The sequence below is a fragment of the Syngnathoides biaculeatus genome, chromosome 21, assembly GCF_019802595.1.
Source record: "Syngnathoides biaculeatus isolate LvHL_M chromosome 21, ASM1980259v1, whole genome shotgun sequence".
NCBI lineage: Eukaryota > Metazoa > Chordata > Actinopteri > Syngnathiformes > Syngnathidae > Syngnathoides > Syngnathoides biaculeatus.
In genome coordinates this window covers 4413966-4434106 of record NC_084660.1, presented here as the reverse complement: position 1 = coordinate 4434106, position 20141 = coordinate 4413966, and the positions used below count along the sequence as shown (strand labels likewise).

At 45.1% G+C, this 20141-nt stretch overlaps 1 protein-coding gene across 5 annotated transcripts in view; it reads right to left on the bottom strand.

Annotated features, from left to right (window-relative positions):
- Positions 1-14231, bottom strand: part of focad (focadhesin) — a 369017-nt gene extending 354786 nt beyond the window's left edge. For 3 of the 5 annotated variants that reach the window (XM_061808831.1, XM_061808830.1, XM_061808832.1), the window contains exons 1-2: positions 14006-14231; positions 5381-5460 (exon numbers count right to left, since the gene is read on the bottom strand). The gene's annotated coding sequence lies outside the window, so the exon portion shown is untranslated. The remainder of the gene's footprint in view (positions 1-5380; positions 5461-14005) is intronic. The other 2 variants (XM_061808833.1, XM_061808834.1) reach the window with 1 other exon arrangement.
- Positions 14232-20141: the final 5910 nt, after the last annotated feature.

The window sequence follows — 20141 nt, the reverse complement described above, 5'->3', positions numbered from 1 at the left end:
CATACTCCATCTTTGACTGCAGTCTTGTCACCCGCCGTCTTCGTTACCAGAACATTGCCTGTTGGAATCACTCACTAGTGCCTCCGTAAACTTCACCTGGTCTAAACCTCCTCTGCACACATCACGACCAAAACCCCAGTCTACAGGAACTACACTGGCCACCGGTAGACTAAATAACTGAATTTAAACTCTACCTGTATAACAAGACAATCCACAATGGCAGTGGTTCCATTGCCATTAAAAACACATTCAGCTTTCTTCAAGTCACTGCTGTAAGTAGTTACTACATTTGAAAGTGTTTTATTAAAAAAAAAAAAAAAGGGAAAAAAAAAGCTTCAAATAATGGGGACGTCGCTTTACACTTCGTAATAAATGAGTAATAATTTACGAGACCCTTCGCAGCTTACCAAATCTTGAAATAAAATGACTATCGCGGTTTTGAGGGTTATCACCATTTTAAACGTCACGAGTGTTACGTGAACCTTGGAGAATGACGGTTACGACTATCAACCTATCCTAGATCCTTCCAGCCCGCTCCTTTGTCTATTTGGCACCTGTGTGAATCATTTCTCTTAAGGACTCGTGGGGAGCTGTGAAAGGTGACTTTATACGGCACGACACAGATCTCGATTCTCCCGCAAACAACGTGGTAGTCACCCGTGTGACGTTCATAACGGACAAAAGGGCTTTGGCTCCCTCTAGTTTAGCACGTCATTGCTTCTCATCCTCTTCCTTTCATTTCCTCCATCTCCCGACACTCTAATTTCCTCTCCACGAGTCCCTTTTGGGCGCCCTCCTCTTATTCCCCATTAAACACGCCATTGTATTAACTGCAATCTACATATGAAATGTAATTTACGAGAAATTCATTTCGAGCTTCCATTTGCTCCCGTGTTTAATATGTTGCCGAGGAACGATGCCATTGGTCACCATCTGGTCGAGTGGAAAAGGCAACAGAGATGTATTAATTTCACATTAATGGCATATGAGAACGCCTGCGTGGAAAATAAAAATACAAATGAAACATCGCGGTGGAGAGACTGGAGGAACACAGATGTCATTTTAAACGTTTAAAAAGAGGCATTGCATTAAAAATAATTACCACTTCAAAACGGGGGAGCACAACAGCAATAATGGCAGGAGACCGTCATTTTGGGTGACTGTCATAAAACATACCCCCCCCACCTTGAAAAGAACTGAGGCTGATCCATGATTGGGCCACCAAGTCGTGCCCCAATAAAATTCTCGAGTCCCTCGAGTGTAAAGTACAGCATGTTTCAAGACATGCAAATACGCCGGGGGGCTCCTTATTTGCAGTTCATTCACGAACATCTTCAGATGTATTTGCATTTTTTGATTGTATCCTCAGGAGGGGCAACATTAATATGGCTTTTTGATTATAATTTGCAGCGTATACACTCAAAACGAAATGTATTAAGTTCTTCAGTCATGAGTGCTGGTCATTTGTTTGAAACAGATTTGTCACCCTCCGATTTACAATTCTCTTGAAGGCCCGATTTGGGTCTTTCCTCTTTATCCACAGCCACTGGCTGGCCTTTTCCACGGTCTTGGAGAGATCTCTGACTGCCCCACGACTCCCATCTCACCGAGTAGGCTGGCTCTTGAGGAGGCTATAAAGCCGCTGCAGCCAACTTCCACCGGACGTACCTCTGCTCTCGCGCTTCAGCCGCAAGTCCTGCATACCTCAACCGCTTCGGCTCATACGCCTCCTCGGACACTGTGAGCTCGATGGTGTAGACAAGCTTGAGAGAGGCAGGCCAAAGCGCTAGAGCTAGTCGTAGGGTGGTATTTGCAATCTCCGATGGAAAGAAGAGCTTCTTGTCCAGGTCTGCCGGCAGCTTCCAGTCTCGTGCACTGCCCAGCTGTCTGCTGTGTGGTGGCTTGTTGGTGTGCCGGTTCGACTCTCCTCCTCCCTGGTGGGAGGGCGGGCGTTTCACCCTCATCCGCTTGTTCTCCAGAACACCAGCGAGACACTTCAGTACTTGGTTGTGACACCAGGAGTAACGGCGGTCTTGCAACCAACCAGGACGTGCTTCCGTGTTGCAGGACTTGGGAATAACAAGCACTTGGCTTACTACTGGGTTTAGGTTTGTTGGAGAAAGAGATGTCATATACAGCTCTCATAGTAACGCTTGCCCTGAATGCCTTCATCTCCCAAAGCTCTTTCCAGGAGATCTTCTTTGCCCCCACTACTTCACAGGCCATCCACTGCCCTTGCTTGGCCGCACCTTTTTGCGTCCGCTTCCCGAACCGCCAGCTTGCGCTGCTCAGCAGTAGTGGACTTGCGCCATCCTGGTCTACCGGGCCCAAGGCCACAGCTCCCCGCCTGCACTCAGCCAACGATCTCCTTGTGCCCAAGTGCTGCCTTTGCCTGTTCAGTTGCAGTCAGCGGAGTCCACTTCCTAGCAGTGCCCAGGATGGGGGCAGTCTGGGGTACCAATTGATCGCTGGAATCTCGTAGCGTCATTTCCAGTCTTAAAATTAACAAAACCATAGAATTGAATAAAGGTGAAATTTGTACGAACAGCAACCGTTCCCAATGACAGAAGTAACTTTGGTCCATCAAGCTATTACCTTCTGAGCTTTCAAATGAGACCGCTTGAACTCAGTTCGTCGAAAAGCCTTACATTCCGAAATTAAATCCTATATCATTGCAGTGGAATGTCATCTTTATTTTTACAAGCACACTCATCAGCCTGGATTTACTTAAAGCTGCAGGCAAAGTTTCAGAGGGAGCTATTATGTCAAACGGAAAGGGGATTTACTAGCATTTGTGCCGTTTTGCTCTTTTTTAATACCTGGATGTAATTAAAGCCCGACATACACACATTTGCTGTACGTCAGCCAATCACAAATGTGCAAATGTGATGCCGCGTACGTTTGGCTTACAATTCTAATTACATTTGAACTTGAACCATTGGAATGGAATAAAAGGCAAAGTGGCACTGTCATCAGTGGCCGACAGCCGCAACCCCGCTGATGGACACAGTTAATTACCGAGCCTGGACACTGGGAGGCTTTCCCACAATTTGATTCATTCGGATGCTCGTGGCATCCCCGTTCTGCCAAAGGCTTGTTTGATAGTCTCTTTGCCGTGAGTGAGACTGGGCAAAAGGTGCAATTAGTGTTGAAGGTGGAGAAGGGTTTTGCGCAATGGAAAGTGGGAGCAAAAAGTAGACATTTAAAAAAAAGGTAGTTGATTTTTTATTTTATTTTTTTAACCCTTAGATGCACGAGTGACTGGACCCTACACTCTTCCATAAGTGGGGTCAAAAATGACCCACAATGCATTTTTTACAAAATTTTGCTTACGAATAATCGCTTGTGTAATATTTAGTATTATATTTAGGACCATACAAGAATGATTTCATGTTTGAAATATCTTTATTTTTCACATTTTAACATTTTTGAAAATTACCCAGAACAGCAATAGAAAAAATGTGAGCATCCATTGTGCGCGTGTCTGTATGTGTCCAGTCATTGATTGACGGTTCCTCTCTCTTTTCCCTGTTTTGCCTTCTCGTCTCATCACTGTACGCAGTTCTGACAAACTACCCGTTTCTGGCAGTGATCATTGCACACAGGTAAACTGCATTTCCCACACCTATCGTTGGACTTTGCGATCTTTGTTACTTGGGCAGATCTGACACTTTTTTTTCCCCTCTTTGGTTGGCCCTGTGTACTTCTTCCGTGTGTCTGGGTCGTGGCTTTTGTCACCCCGCACCTTTCCATTGCTTCAATAATCGGGGTTTGCCGTTGGGGGGCAGTCGACTCCTCCTGTGTGGTGTGACGAGCTCCTTTGAGGAACAGCCGTCGCGCGTTGGTGATGTCGCTCTTGAAATCTGGGTGCTGAGCCACGGAAAAAGGTGCCGATCTCAATTATGTTGTACCACAGCACCATGGGCCACCTCTGTGTTTGGCGCTTGCACATGTAGTTCCCAACCATCCGGTCAATGTTTTCTCCCAGATTCTTCTGAACTTCTTCCCCTGGTTGTCTCCCCGTGTAAACTATACCATCTGTTGCATAGGGGATGCGTGCATCACAAACCCAGAAGATCATTAGGCCGTACTTGGCGGGCTTGGTTGGCATGTACTGTAGAAACTTGCGCCTACCCCTGAAAAAGCCGTTCAACCAGACTGACAATCGCTGGGAATGAATCGCTGTCTCCAGTTGACCAGGAACAGGTCCCATACATAGCGGAAGGCTGCCATATGATCTGTTTCCAGGCGGAAGGTTCTGGTCCCCTTATCATCAAAGCGCAAGGTACGGCGAATGTCTTCAAATCTTCCACCAGCCATAGCAGCCTTGTACATGGGATTATGTAGAGGACTTCCGAACAACTCACGGATAGATACATCCCAGTTCTTCTCACTCCCTGCAAGCAGGGACAATCCAATAAAGGCCACGAATTCTTCTTTGGTGACACTTTTCCATTCTTTTCCGCTAGCTGTTGCTACCCTCCGTCCTTCCAAGTTTGTGCACTTCATCACCTCTTGGATTCTATCATCAGTGATAAAGAGCTCCCATAAATCTTTGGGTGAGACAGTGGTGCTAAGCCGTTGTACAGGCACTGACTGTCTTCTGAGGATATTGTGGCTCTGTGTTCTGCCCTGGGTGGGAGGAAACCCGTTCCAGTAAGAGCCCTTCCGACTCATTCTGTTGGACATGATTTGGACACTTTCTTCTTCAGAGGACACATAAGAGGAATCTTCTGGGTCAAATTGATCCTGTTCAGTTGGATTTCCAGATGGACAACTGCTACTGCAACCTGGACAATTGTCTGGGTCCTCATCAGAAATTTCAGATTTGGAGTCCAACCCCGTTACTGCCTCTTCATCACCCAGCATGTGTCGGACCATTTCAGCTATGTTTTTTTTGCATTTCAGCCATGATACCTTGGATGAGGAAAGAAGAGTAGTGTTCATGGTTTATGGTGGTGGTCCACAGTTGGTTTAATGCCGACAGCCAAAGTTGATTAGAATCAGCGGTTCCCATTGGATTCCATAGAAAATGCACGCAGGTCATTTTTGACCCACTTACGGAAGCTTGGGGTAGTATTACAAAAACAGAATTATTTTTTTTTTTTTTTAAATGTATAAAAGGTAAGTTACAATTGTGAACGACATTATGGAAAAAACACGTTTTTTGAGGACTACTTGGAATATGAAATGAGAAGTTTTCAGTCCGAAGATATTTCAAGAAAACAACCTCACCGGGTCATGACCCAATTGTACATCTAAGGGTTAAACACTCACGCAAACATTAACCCTAATGTGATTCCAAAGAATCCAGTTTGCCAGAAAAATAAAAAAATAAATAAATAAATTTTAAATACTAAAAAGCTGATAGTCGACTTACCGTGACCCTCGTAAAGTTGTGACGGATCTGGATGAAACAGCCTCCCAGTGATGGTCACGACTTTCAGCCGCTCCCTGGATCTGTTTCGCCAATGAAAAAGTTCTCAATCATTGACGTTCATCAAATGTTCCAACACTGCCTTGTAGGTTGTAGATTCTAGTTTTCCTGATTTCATGGAGAAGATTGGAGGAAACTGCATCCACCTGATACCTGGTGTGCACATTTTCTTTTCTCTTCAGAAACAAATCCAGTTCTCACTTCCTCCCAACTGGAGATTTGTTCTGACAAAAAGGATAAAGAATTTTCAAATTGTCATTTCTTTTATTCCTGAAACCTCAGGTCCCCTGAGTTAATTTCCAGAACATGACACAGCCAAGTGGAGAAAGATATGAGTTCATTTTTTTGATTAAGCAGGGTTTTTGTTTTTGGTTTTTTTTTTTTTTTCCAGCCCTCCATATGCCGCTAAACTGTCGTTGGCAAATTTGATCATGACAACTTTAATTACCGGGACAGATTCTCACCTTTAAAAAGTTGAAACTAAGGTCTGGGCATTACACAGACCAAATGCCAAACCAAATATGCTGACCAACTGTTAATATCGGTCAGTTTTTAGCACCAGTACTAAATACTCGCCTGACAGTCACATATCCGGCTACAGTCCGACCAAGTCGAAGGAGTTAATCACAATTTTTTTTATGTCCTCACATGGAGAATGGACGCTTTGAATTTTATTCTTGCTTCCATCCAACTCTATTAAACCTAAAATAACAGCTTTTTAGAAGTCTGGCATGGTTCATAGCTTGATATTTCTGCACAAAGTACACTGTAACAAAGAAAAGCCCCAGAGCCGCATTTCAGATAAACGTTGAACCGGTCAAGCAAAAACAGAATTCACAAAGTTGTCAGGACACGATTGAAATTATACATGCTCGTGTGTTAAGAATTTAGCATGATGGTCACATTCCGAATGCAAATACAAGTTATGAGTCTTCCACAAGTCCCAAGTGACACAAAAAAAAAATAATTGACTAGCTTTATATTCAACATTTTACGTCAACTTAATGGGGAGTTTCTTGCTCCGCCATGAAATTGGCGAGGTAGCGTTCTCGTCTTCGCAACGCCGCCACCGTGACGAGAAATCGCCCAGACCAATTGGATCGTTGCAGACCGATGTACATCCTGATGCATGACGGATGAGAGGGATGCGTGACAACTTTGTTGGACAAAAGAGTACAAGCAAATAAATCACTGGAATCAATTGCCTCCAGTGATGTGCGTCTTGTTTCCGAGTAGACCGTGATTGTGTTTCATTGCGTTGAGTCTTCAAAGGAACATCCTCTACGCCATTGTAACAGTGTCATCGGGTGAGTCTGAGGGGTTGGGGGATGATTTTCTCAAGTCCTCACAAGCAACAAGATCACACATCGCACATATACTCCGCTTAAGTGTAACAGGTGTCCCCACATGGGAGCAGTTCAACTCGAACAAGGGACTGGAGGGGTATGATTTCAACCTCTCATCAAACAATTGGGTGCCGACTCATTCAGCATCTGGTTTTGGAAGTTTTGGATGCAACAATCGCAGCAATTCCGGCGGCTGGCGTGGACGCGAATGTGACAATAAAAGGCTCGTTGTGAGGAAGGACAGATGTTTGATGAGCCGAAGATTTGGAGGATGAGGAGTCGAATATGGATATGAAGGACACGCGGACGGCCATCTGCTCTTATTCTGTTCTCCTTTCGCACACTTTCAATGGGCCAGACAACCAATAGCCAGCAACGCTGGCGTATGCACTTCCATCATCTTCCAAATTGTACATGCAGGGGACGGGGGACACATGCACTGAATGACCGAGAACATCTCCCTGATGAACGCTCCTCACTGGGGGTTGAAAAGGAGGTTAAGTCCCTTTGAAGCGATCCACCCCTTCACACCTGCCCTCCCATCCGTCCCTCCTCCTACTTCTCCCCCTCGTTTATTCCGTGCCGTCGCCATAATACCAGTCATTTGTGCGATGGAGCTCAAAACCTGTAATTTCCTCCTCCTTTCTCTGAATGTTTGCCAGAGTCTGAATATTTACAAGTACGCATTGTTAGAAAGGAGCAAAAAAAAAAAAAAAAAAAAAAGCTCAATGGCCATTTCTATTGGTCGTTTCAAACTGACAGCCAAATTTCGTGTTGATTCAAGTCATCGCAAGGTCAGGATTCCCCAGAAACGCGAGTTTGAGATCCATTTGATTCCCAGTTTGTGATGCACACTCATCAGAATTTATTCCAGACTCTCTGCTTTCATTTTCCTTCTCCCCCGAGTAATTAAACGAGGTCGGTGCCACGACTCCTACGCATCACCTTCATATGCATGTTTCATTATACACTCTATACATGTATATTCTGATTGAATGAATGAATGAATTTGTTTGCTGCTACTACACGAGGAATATGTAAAAGTAGGAAGACCTCTCCGAAAGATCGTGCGGGGCTTTCTTTTAACACTTTTGTTGGGTTTCAGCAAACCTGTCGGACTTTTGCCAACGTGCATCTGGTTGGCCGCAGTGCCCAAAAACCAAAGAAAAGAAAGCCGGCTGATGTAGCTCGAGATTCCAGACCAAGGCCAACTGCGTAAGACGGATCTTTCTTCCGAACGTCTGCATGTTAATGGTAACAGCCGTTACTCCCTGTCGCATGAAGCAGACGGTATACACAAATACGTCACCTCTTCTTTTTCTTTCACACCCTCATCCATTATTCACTAGCACATTTTTATTGACTTTTTTTTTTTTTTTTCCCCCTCCCCAAGCAGCATACTGCCTCTATGCAGATATTTCGACTGGGAGCGACACAGCTGCATTAAAATGTCAATATCAAAATGCTCACGATTGTTCACGCCCCCCGCCCCGCCGACAGTCTTATTAGGTTCGGCCGAAAGGATAAATGCGTCCCGGTTTCCTAGAAGGAATATTTTCCCGTCACGGTCGCACCTGCTTGCTCTTGTTTCCACGGTGGGCAAGGTCACCTGTATCATTTGCATTTTTACAAAATTGCTTCTTTGTTGGAAGGGCCCTGATTTGTATGAAACAGCTTGTACACAGCTGCATATTCAACACCATTCAAGGGTGAAATCAATAAATTCCTTCACCATTACACTCGGGGTGATATACAACAACTCAACAGCATCTAACTCTGGGGTCGGGCGCGGAATATGTATATTCTCGCAATGTCAGCGACCAGCAAAACAACTAAAACTTGGATATTTGACGTGAACGTTGACAGCCGGCTTGTGATTGGGAGCCGTTCTGGTCGGTCACCGAAGAGAGATCCTGACACGAAAAACTTTAGCCTTCATCTGGACACACTTGCATGTCAGTGTCCTTGAGGAAAGATTAAGTAAACTCACGGAAGTGTAGCATCATAATCAAGCATTATTTATAGCTTCTTTTTTTTTTTTTTTCCTGTGCAGAATACATTATTCGAGTTAAATTAATCGAAGCTTTAGGACGTGGCGAAACAATGTGCTTTGTGATATAGCCCGGCGGGAGAAAGCCTTCTTCACGCCAAACTGCAATCCACAACGCAGATGTGGGTAGAAATACATCTTAAAACATTGGCAAGCTCATTAACTTTTTGAGTGTCAACGGGGATTCTAAAAATCGCTTAGATGAGCAGCTGGCCAATGTGACGTCTGATGCTGATGTGCTACGGATAACGCGGTCTCCTTATCAGCTCGGAAGATATACTTCTCAAACATGTATATTTATATATGCCAATCTGCTCCTCCACCAGACTGCCTAAAACGAAAACAAAATCTACTTTGAGCCACACCATGTAAGATTTCACTCCAGCGGAAATAAATGCACGGGAAGAAAATGGAAGAAAAGGGGCCTGCGCGGCTTCAAGGCGCTCGCTTTCTCCTTTTGCCTCAAGTTAGCTTAATGGAATAGTGGAGCGGAACAGCACATTGCTAAGACACCTGACTTGTATGACAGCGACGCGACTCGTTTAAGTATTGTTCGGTGAACTGCACTGTCTGGGGTCACGCTGCAATTAAAGTTTTCGCAACTCACACCTCACTCCGAGTGAAGTGGTAAATGCCTTCCCATCACAAAGACATCACTGAGGACACCATTGGCTGGCCTTGGGGCTCGGAGATTTACTTTGGAGCCGACTTCAAAATGACAAATTAAAAAAAGAGGTTTTGCCTGAGAAATTCACTTCCAGATCAATTTGTCTGAACTTCCTTTTTCCGCCACAGGACAGCTATCGCCACGCAACAGGATAAAAAGCGAGCCGCGTACTGTTCAATTGCAAAATACAATCATTACTCTGTAATCAATCTTGCTGGGCTGAGCCAGCGACGGGGGAAGAACCGCAACGCAACAAGGGGGAACGCTGCTTTGCACCGAGTATTTAAAAAATAATAACAATAATACAATAGCGTACGCGTAATGATTTGAAACAGCATATTCCGCAGAGATCAATTGTTATTGGCTTAAGGTTTTTCTGAGATGCAAAAGCAACCACAGCACTTCTAATAATAAATAGCTTGGCCTAAAAATACACAGGTAAACCTCTGCCAGCCAACCGCAGGGACTCGGCTTCTCCGTCCGCCGAGACTGCTCGCTGACTAATGAAGTTGGGGAAGTTAGCGCAATTAGACACATCAAAGCTCAAATCTGAAAATTAATTAGGCCTCTCCTCGCATTTGCGGGGCTCATCCGCTCGCGCGGCGCTTCATTAGCATAGCGCCATCAAAAACACGCAGGTGCTCGTTGTTGACGCCGCGACCGCATTCACAAAATGTTTGCTCTTCATATATTTGGACAATTAAGAGGGGTAAATAAACAGAAGCATTCGCATTGGGGTGAACGCCGCAAAAACCGGCGGGAACACAGCTAAGGACCAATCGGGATACGGCTGGAAAAATATGAACGGGTTCGATTAATAACACGCTGTACCATCCGCATCAAACGCTCGCTTAAGCTCAGCCGCGATACATCAAAAAGAGGCCCTTGTTACCGCTCAGATGAAACGAATACGTTCACTGCGCTGTCCGGTCCTTCTCCGAGCGCCATTACGCGCCCGATTTGTTGTCCGTTGTGCCGTGCCGCATCAAAGCGTAGCCAACGCTGCGCTCGTTCAAAACACTCATTAACAACTACTTCAAACATGTTTGCTCATTATCAATGGCACCCCCATTTCAAAATATAAATGATCCTCACTCATCGTTTTTGGTTTTTTTTTAATATTCGTTCAAGGACGGAGAATGTGAACTGTACGAAGAGTCACGGGGCTTTTCCACGCTCGGACACCGGACAACACACTTGGCTGTGGTGTCAGAATTCTCAAAATTTTTTTATTTTTAATCTCTTCCTCTTCCGCCAGTTGTTAGGTGATGTGCGCAAACTCATGGCTGACAACAAGGCGCTCTAAAGCAGCCAAGCCAGCGGACTAGCCAGAAAGAAGATGCATTTTTTGGGGGGGTTGTAGCCTCAGCTCGCTACCTAACAAGTGCGCCACATTACCTGCTGTCGAAAATTGGCACTTTAGTTCTTATGTAGTGCAGGATAAGGAGAATAATTAAAAAAAATAAATACATAAAACAGTTTAAAGCTCAACTCCACAGATGAGAACTACGTAGCTCTCAGTCTCATATCTTAAGGTCGGCTAGGCAAGACTCATGACCTTAATGAGGATGAGCACTTCAAAGTACTTTTTTTCCCAATAATTGATGGATGAATGGAAAATGAGTCAATCCATAACCACTGATTTATTTGTTGTCCAATGGAAAGGGACATTTCTTGAGCAGTTTCTTCATGGAAATATATGAATCATTTCCATCAGCCTTCCGTGCCGTGCAAACCGATGTGGCGCAATACGTTTCCCCGCGAGGCTGCACGGTGATTCATGAAGTTGAGCATACGCAAGTCACATCTATCTCATACACTCCCAAAGTCGATTTTTACATTTTGCTTTGAGTATTTTTTTCGCTCTGTATTTGAACACACATTTGTACTGTACTTTCTCCTCTTTTAGTCCAAATTGAGCGGTTCCCATTTTCAAGAACTGCCGAAAATATTAAAAAAAGTCAACTGATGATGAAATCTCGGACATATTGAGATCTGGGTGACTTACGCATAAAAGTGTGGGGGGGGGGGTGTTTGAATGCAGCGACGTGAAGGCGGAAGAAGCAAGAAATTCCCCATCCGTGGCTTCATTGAAGAGAACAGTTTGATCTTGCTGGGGATGATTTGCGGCAAATGCTTCTTCCTCTGGAAGTTCTCATTTTTTTTATTACAAAACCGAATTTTGCGCAAAACTGATGCAAAGCTAACACCTTTTGACTGAATAAAGTGAGCCAAGACTTGCTCGCTCTGAAAATGGAACCCTAACCCTGATGTGAAGACATATTTTAAATGTGCATATATTTTTCCATGAGCTCTACCGTCTGTAACCCTAAAAAGTAATTATTCTAAAATTAGGGGGCGGGATACATTTTCAACATTGCATTGTGGATCTTAAGATGCAAAGAGTTTATAAATCCACAAAGACAAGCTAAATCGTGTTTTTAAGGAATTTTTAAAAAAAAAATGTATCCATCCATCTTGCTTGAGTTAACATACAATGTACCGTCCATCCATCCATCCATCCATCCATCCATCTTCTACTGCTTTTTTGGGTTAGGATACCCAGAACCTGTCCTGGGTCTCTTTCGGGTGGGACATGCGCGGAACACCTCACCAGAGAGAGCCCGGACCCCCTGCAGAAGAAACTCATTTCAGCCGCTCGTGTCCGGGATCTCGGTTCTTTCGGTCGCGACCCAAAGCTGGTGCCCACAGGTGCGGGTAGGAACGTAGATCGGATGGTAAATTGAGAGCTTCACCTTTCGAATTAACTCCCTCTTCACCACGACGGACCGATACTGCAGACGCTGCACCGATCCGTCTGTCCATCTCCCGCTCCATTCTTCCCAAGACCCAAGATACTCGAACTTCTCCACTTGGGGCAGGATCGCAACCCGACACGTCGACTTTGCATCCCCACGCTGTACCGCATCAATCGGGATTACACATTATAATGTATACAAAATATGTCATCATATTCTATTGCGCACCATCATCAACTGCTGATTGAACACGTATAGGACACCACCCACGGTTATGTACGTTCAAGTCGAGAGCGGTCTAATTCCTTGAAAATGATTTGCTAACCAGAGTTAAATAATTCCACCGAGAATGTACTGCTTGCGTGGTACCTCCCGTGAGGCTCCCCTTATCACCCCCCAGGAAAACAAAGTTCAGACCTGAAGTGGGAGATAAATTGAGCCTGAAGACAAAGCCGATATTTTCTTGTGCTCTAATCTATCTCTCCCAGCCCCGGTAAACCATTAAAGGCCAGACAAAGGCAGTCCGGAGCCAAGCACCCAGTTGGGAGATCTTATTTACAACGGAACCGACACTTTCGCCGCCCGCCACCTCCATCTTGCAACCACACTTCCTCGTCGATAGTTTTATCCCCCCCCCCCCATTCGTTTCCACTTCCAGCGGCCCCGGCTGCTCTGGGCTTTTAATCTTGGGCAGCTGAAATTCCATCTTTCCACGAGGCGTTCAACTTCCTGCTCCTGACCTGCCGTTTAATGGAACCATTGTGCAGTGCGAGGCAGCACATCCCATTAGTGTGAGAAACATCGGGAACATTTTCGCTGGCTGATTCTTTTCGACTCGCCACCATTAAGGAGGCAGTTTTACCCAACGACACCCCCCGAAAAAAGCCTCCGTCATAGACTCCTCCCACACTTTCCCAGCTCTAATTCACTGTATACTTTCCAGCACTTTTCCCCTCCCGGATAAAATAGTTTCACAGTAAGAAAAACAAAATGTTTTTTAATTTTCCAACTGCGATTCTAAAGTCTTTGCACTGGCTTGTCAGTCAGTTTTTGAGTAGATTTTAAAGTTCTGCTACTGGTCCATGAATCACGAAATGCTTTAAGTCCTGAATACATGAAAGAAAAAAAAAACTGGTCTAATAATAAATAAATATAGTGAAGCAGCATTTAGCCTGCTTTGCTTTGGGGAAATATGACATAAAAAGTATGCTCACACCAACGCTCGACGGCTATGCCGCTGTAAAGTGACTCATTAACCAAAATGTATTTTTATTATGACATTACTATTTTAAGGATTGAAGGGGCTACTCCAAAAAGGGCAATATTTTTCCATCCAGGGCAGAATTTCAATTACTAACGAGGTGGTTTGTTTTTAAGTTAACTTTTGAATTAATTTCAAACCAAGTCACGTCAGTGTAACACGTCTGTTTTTGTTTTGAATAAGTTTCCAAGTAAAGTGAATCTTTTAAAAAACAAAAAAAAAACAAACACTGGATGACGATGAAGGTTACGAGTCTGACGCTCATCAAATCATAACAGCTGCGGGGAGACGCTGGCCCTGGAAATTCTGCATTTTCGCCGGTTTTAGGAGACTCGTTATGTTCTTAAGAGGGTGCATCACAGAAAAATGACATTGAATGACGACATATTGTGGTATTGAAAAAAAAAAAAAAAAAAAGTCTGGTTTGATGTTAAACCATTTCGGACTATTTGGCGCATATAAGGGGAGCGGTGAAGACGGCTTACCACGCCGAGACCCGCCGGTCGTCTTCCGTCACTTTCGTCCCACTTGACATTGTGTCACGCGCGTTCGAGACGTCATTCTTCCAACGTTCCCATCTTTAACTTGACTTCGCGAACATTTTTTTAGCGTCACAAAGTTACGACCGTCGCCCGACTCCCTACCACAGGTGCGCATCAATGCCAATTTGGACAGCGGACAGGTTTGCGATGACGTCACCACGCCCGTCAGACCAATCGGATAAATTAGAAATAAGAAAAAAAAAAAAAAAAAAAAAACTTCACGCTTAACCTATCACCTGTGTCCTCTGACCTCTATGATGCGCGAGATGGCGAAAGTAAAGAAAGAAATCTACAGGAACTTCTAATGTGATCAAGATAATTATGTAGAGATAAAAATGTAAAATAAATGTGGTGATTAACCTGCACAATAGCTGAAGCGCCAACTTTTTCCTGAGATGATATAATTATACATTACTTAAGAAAATATATTTTGGTGTCATAACATGGAGGGTGGGGGGGATGGCTCGAATGCATATTTCTAAAAAAATAAAAATAACAACTGCAGTGATTAACCCAAACGAGCATGTCACAAATATGTAATGAGAAAATACGGCCAAAATAAATGTAGCAATTTGAAGTGAGGCTCGCAGTATGACTTTTTATCACCTCCCATATATTCAACCCATTACCTACTTTTAATCTCTGTTCATTTGCTTGGCTTAGGCGTGCAATTTTACTGCCACTCCACGGCACTTTGCATTACCTCACGTCAGAACAGCACTAAAAAAAAAAAAAAAACGTGTCTTTTCTTGCCTTTAACGCCCAACTTTTGTGTGCCTTTTAAAAATAATTGCAGGTGGGTTGTTTTTTGTTTTTTTTCTCTCTCTTTGTTGTTCAGTTACTCACCTGCACATCTCGGGTACAGTTAAAAGAAACCTTACTGGGTAATTAAACCCGGCGCTTACATAACTGGTAACAATATGGACGGGAACAAACGCAAGTAAAGAGCAACGTTTACCTTGAATTTCTACCCTAGGTGAACATAGCTGGGCAAAAACATCTGGGAAGCGGCAGCATCTGCTGGCCCTGCTTCCCATGATACCCCCCCCCCCCCCTCGCCCTACATACACACACTAAACGAGGGAATACTGTGTTGGAAAAATCTTCTGACTGATACGCAACCGCCGTGGGTGGGAGGAGTTTGTCAAACTTCAACCGCAGACTTTTTATTTGTGCGTTTGTGTGCGTGTGTGGCTAAATCGCTCGGCAAGTGTTGGCCTGTGTGATAAGCAGCCCCGCTGGGACTGGTAAGGGTCTGAAGAAGCTCCCGTAATGAATGGCTGGAGCAATTGCTGATGCACGGCAATCATTAACAGCCTGATAATTACTCCGGATACCTCGGTGGCTTGCGTGCGTTGTGTGTGTGAGTGAGAGACGCCGATATAACATGTTTGGGGGCCTCGGAGGGAAACAGATAAGCACCATGTGTGCAGTTCCCTGTGCTTGTGTGGCCTAGAAATGTCCCGCTCCAGCTTTTTACTCACATTCATGCTTACAATTGCAAATGTGAACGCGTTCCCCGCCGCTTATGAGTGAAAACCGTTTCTGCACAAATAAAACACCAGGAAACCAATACAAACCGGACGGGACGTATACGTCACACGCACATTTTAATACGCCATATTTGGGGCGCGTCCAGAGTGGCGTCGTCGTGACGGAGTGCCCCGAAAGGTCGCGCTGGGCCTGCCCTGCCAAAAATTGGGCAACGGTGAGGGCGGAGGGAATGCCGAGCGGTGATGCGGACGAGCCTTCGGCCAGCTGCAATTAAACGGAGAAATGACGCATGAAATGGCACAAAGGAGGAGGAGGAGGAGGGTCAGTGCCCGTCAAGTGAACGGACACGCAAAGCGACGTTAACACGTTCGCTGCCATCGACGGCTTTAGAAGTCAAATATCCGGGTTGGGCCGGCGAAGAAACTTCCAACAAAATAAGGTGAAGGCTTCCACGAATCGTAAGAGGTTCCTCTGCGAGTGCTGTTACGATGGATATCGGCATTCGATTTCGAGGTTAAAAAGGGGTTGGGGCAATTTTGGGGGGGTTTTCCCCACTCCAGGGGTCGCCACTGTGTATTTGGGATCCTTCAAAGCAGGGGTGTCAAACTCAGGTTCTCTCAGAGGGCCGCTGTGACTGTCAAACAATACAAATATTTCATCGCCTCGTCGTATTTACGTCATCAATTTATGATCGACTTTTGGATTTAGAAATCAAGGGTAGTGTGGTTTTCCAACTATTCATGTTTGGCGACACAAAAATACTTGTAATATGTCCACTTTATCATTTACGATGCATGACGATTTGACATTTTTACAAGAATAATTCAAATCGACACTCTCGATTTGGCTTTGCGGGCCACATGAAATCATGTGGCGGGCCAGATTTGGCCCCCGGGCCTTGAGTTGGACACCTGTGCTTGAAAGGGTCATTTTTGGGATTTATCATTGTCACTATTGATTTTATTATTAGGATGGAAGGACGGGTACCATCTGTCCCAAATACAAATAAACAGTTTTTCCGTCATTGTTGATGTTTATTTCCATTCACTTCCACCGAACTTCACGTTTGACACTTTCAGCAGTTTCGCCAGCTTTTCAATGGCGAGGTCTGCAAATGATCTTCTTCTCAACACTCCTCCAAAAAAAATTGCAAGAAAAATGGGAAAACACGAGCACAAAACACGGCTTTTCGTTTCCGCTGCAAAGCACCCTGAAGGCAGCTTGGTTAGTTTGGAAAAAAAAAAAAAAAAAAAAAAAACGACCAAGTGACGGCTCATAACTTGGAAAAACTCTCAGAAGTCTTGCGGGGCCCAAAACCCCGAGACGTGGATATAGTGTGGGTGGGTTGGTGGGTTGGGGTGGGGTGATGCTTTACTGATTTCAACTTCAACAAACAACAGATTGAATCTCCATTCCCACGCAGCTCGTCTTAAAACGGGATATGACATTTAACAGCAATTATTCAACCATTATCCCTACATTATGAGCATTTCCGAATGTTTAATCCCTCGAGATTACTCGAGCAAAACATTAATGCCAGGCATCTTTTCAATATGCATACTCAGGACCGAGGAGACGCGCGCGTCGAAATCAGATGCGTCGCCATGCTCCCCCGCGTCGCTGCTTAGCATTGGCTCGCGGAGAAGCAATTTGTTTTGCTGTTCCTGGGTTTAAAGAAGGTGAAGGGAGGAAAACCAACGCGTCTCTTTGCAAGCTTGTTTAAACGTTCTTTCCAGGTTCTACCAGCAGCCGCAGGGCAGAGTTTGGGGTTCAGGGCATGATCGACTCCTACTTTTTTTTTTGGTTTTCTCGAGATTGGAAACTCTTGAGGTGCGAGTCAAAGGTCGGTGACGTCTGGTCCAAGACGACTCTCACCTGGACTCAGGGCAGCTGAGCTTCCGCAGTCCATTTGTGGCCTAATGAGAGGAGGTCACAAATCATTGCACCGTTTATTCCGCATCCTTGAAATCTAAACATCGGTGTACAAGTACACTCTGAGGACAGCGTTAGCATAACTACGCTACCAGAAATCTCAAACTGCACACTAATAAGACCAGCAAAAAAAAAAAAAAAAAAACAACATATATATCAAAAAGCTTCCTGTAGCAGGGCACAGCACTCTTCGTATTGCTCTTCGATTTCGTGAAAAATATTCTGGGGGGGAAATCTTTGAACTTTCTTTCACAAAACGCCAAAGCAAATGGTTTGGTCATGAGGCATTAAAAAAAAAAAAAAAAAAGTTCTACGTCCCTGTGTGATATTCAAAAAAAAAAAAAAAGAAAGGGTCAACCCGATATGCTGATGTGCTTCATTGCAACCTTTGCGTCACACCACCCCTTTTGACAATTGTTTCATTCAAATAAAATAAAACGAGAAAAAGTCAGGCAATAAAAGCTGAAACGTGGAGGTGCAGAATTACAGCATATCCGTGACCCACACACCCATGTCCCACATTCTCATCCGCATGCCCGCGCTCCATCTAATCCTGCCAGAGGAGTTTCATTTACCGCCAACAGTTGCTCACACCATTTCTTTAAAAGTTCATTTTTATGAGACCGCAATTTCATTTCACTGGAAGGCCTGTACAGTAAATCCTATTTGCCCGGCGTCGCATTCGGTCACATTAACATGACAAAAAGTGGGCGATTTTGCTCTGGCTGCGCATTACGGCCCTGCCGCGCCGCTGACTTTTGTCCGGTGGGGGGGGGGGGGGGGTGTTAAAGTTAAAGCGACAATGACTAATGTGAAATCCATCAAACATCATCCCGTGCTGCTCAGAACCCAAGGCGACTGCAAAAGCGTCCAACTTGAAGGTGTCAAGAATCAACAACAACAATCCAGGCAGTTGGATTTTTAATTCATAAAAAAAAATCAATAAATGGCTTGCTCTCTTCGGCGACCGAGTGTCAGATTGCTCAACAATCATGGTGACTTTTGGACCCTCCTGAAACGTGATGGTTTTGGAGGTGCGTTGATGCGAACACGCTGCCCCCTGTTGGTCCGGAGTGCCAAACCGCCACCACCAGGCCGCCTTCCACCGCTCAACTTTTGGAACGCAAACACCCTCCCCCGCCCCCGCCCCCACAAAGGCATCTAAGAAGGCTTCCCAACTCCGTTTCGTATTCACGCCACTCCCGCGTGACATTCCCGAACACTTATTTGGCAGCTTATTAAAAAACAAAAGATGACGACGGGCGCGCAAACACGACGCCCCGCAGCCGGCAATCATAAAGTTCAAAAATTCCTGTCGAAGCAAGTTTACAATGGTAACCTTCCAACGTGTGTGACAGTATTTACATAAAGGATTCAGGCTTGGTTGGAATATTAATTATTGATGTGAAGCATAATGAATGATTTATAACCAAAGCCAATCAGAGGCTGACTTCTCCCTGCGCCACCTGAGGGATATTATACATTTATAACTCAAGGACATGCTGTCATTGTTTTTTTTTTTTTTTTTTTGGCCGCGCAACTTAGTGCAGCGTGACGCGTCGGTCTCCTTCATTGTACTTTGTTTTCAAAGACGCTCGTTATTGGCTGTTCAGCAGAAAAGCGCACTCGGGGGATAACTTGTAGCTTCCTTAGTAAATGTGTTTTTACGAGGGGCGGAGGCGCTTATCCCCACTAAAACAATTCACTTTCAGCAGAAGCGCTAAAGGAGACGTATTATGCATTTTTTTTTTCCCCCAGAATTCAAAAGAGTTCCCAGGTGTCTCCGTATCTTCTCGTGCCAAAACACCCCCTTTATGGAGCCGAGGCACATATTTTAGGATGCTCGCAAAAAAAAAAAAATTCACAGCACACCAGCTGAACAACAATGTAACATGCTACACGTCCTCAAATAATGATGAGCTTTATGTTTTTCTACGCCGCTGCCATTGATAGCGGCTGCATTTGTACAGTCAAGTAAGTACTGATTATCGGAAGCTAATCGACGCGTGTAGGAAGTGCTGCATCCGCGAGTGAAAATGCTTCCTTTTTAGGCTTGGCTTCCGCGAGTAGAAGCTCCTCGGGTACTCACAACGGCTGAGTTTTACACGCCGTACTCCGGATCGGCCTCGCTCTGTATGGGGTCGGTCTGTACCGGTTTTGGGGCGAGACAAAAAATAAGTGTCAAAAGTGGGCGATAATACCCGATTCGTCCACCCTGAAATATTCAACTGAGCAAGCACTAATCTCCATTCATCCATTCAACCGATAGGAAAAAAAGGAAAAAGAAACTCATTGCCGCAGCGCCAGCACGGGGCAGGGGGTTTGCTAATGTTGGCAAAATAAACAAAACAACAACATCGACAAAACAGAACTCGGCGCCGCCATTTTGCCAGATTGCACATCTGCTTCCAAGCATGCGGGTCTCGCCAGCGCCTCGGAGCGCCCACGCTGGTGGCAGGTTAACAACCGCCCACCCCCCCCCCCACCCCCCGCCCGGCGAGTCCGTCAGGTGGGCTTTTGGAGAGTGAACGGGCGAATAAAGGCGCCCGTGACAGATGGGCAGATGGGGAATGGCCGTCGTTTTGGTGCCATGCAGCTGCGACCGCAGATAACGCATTCCAGCGATGGGGGGGCGAGGGAGGGGACTTCTGCA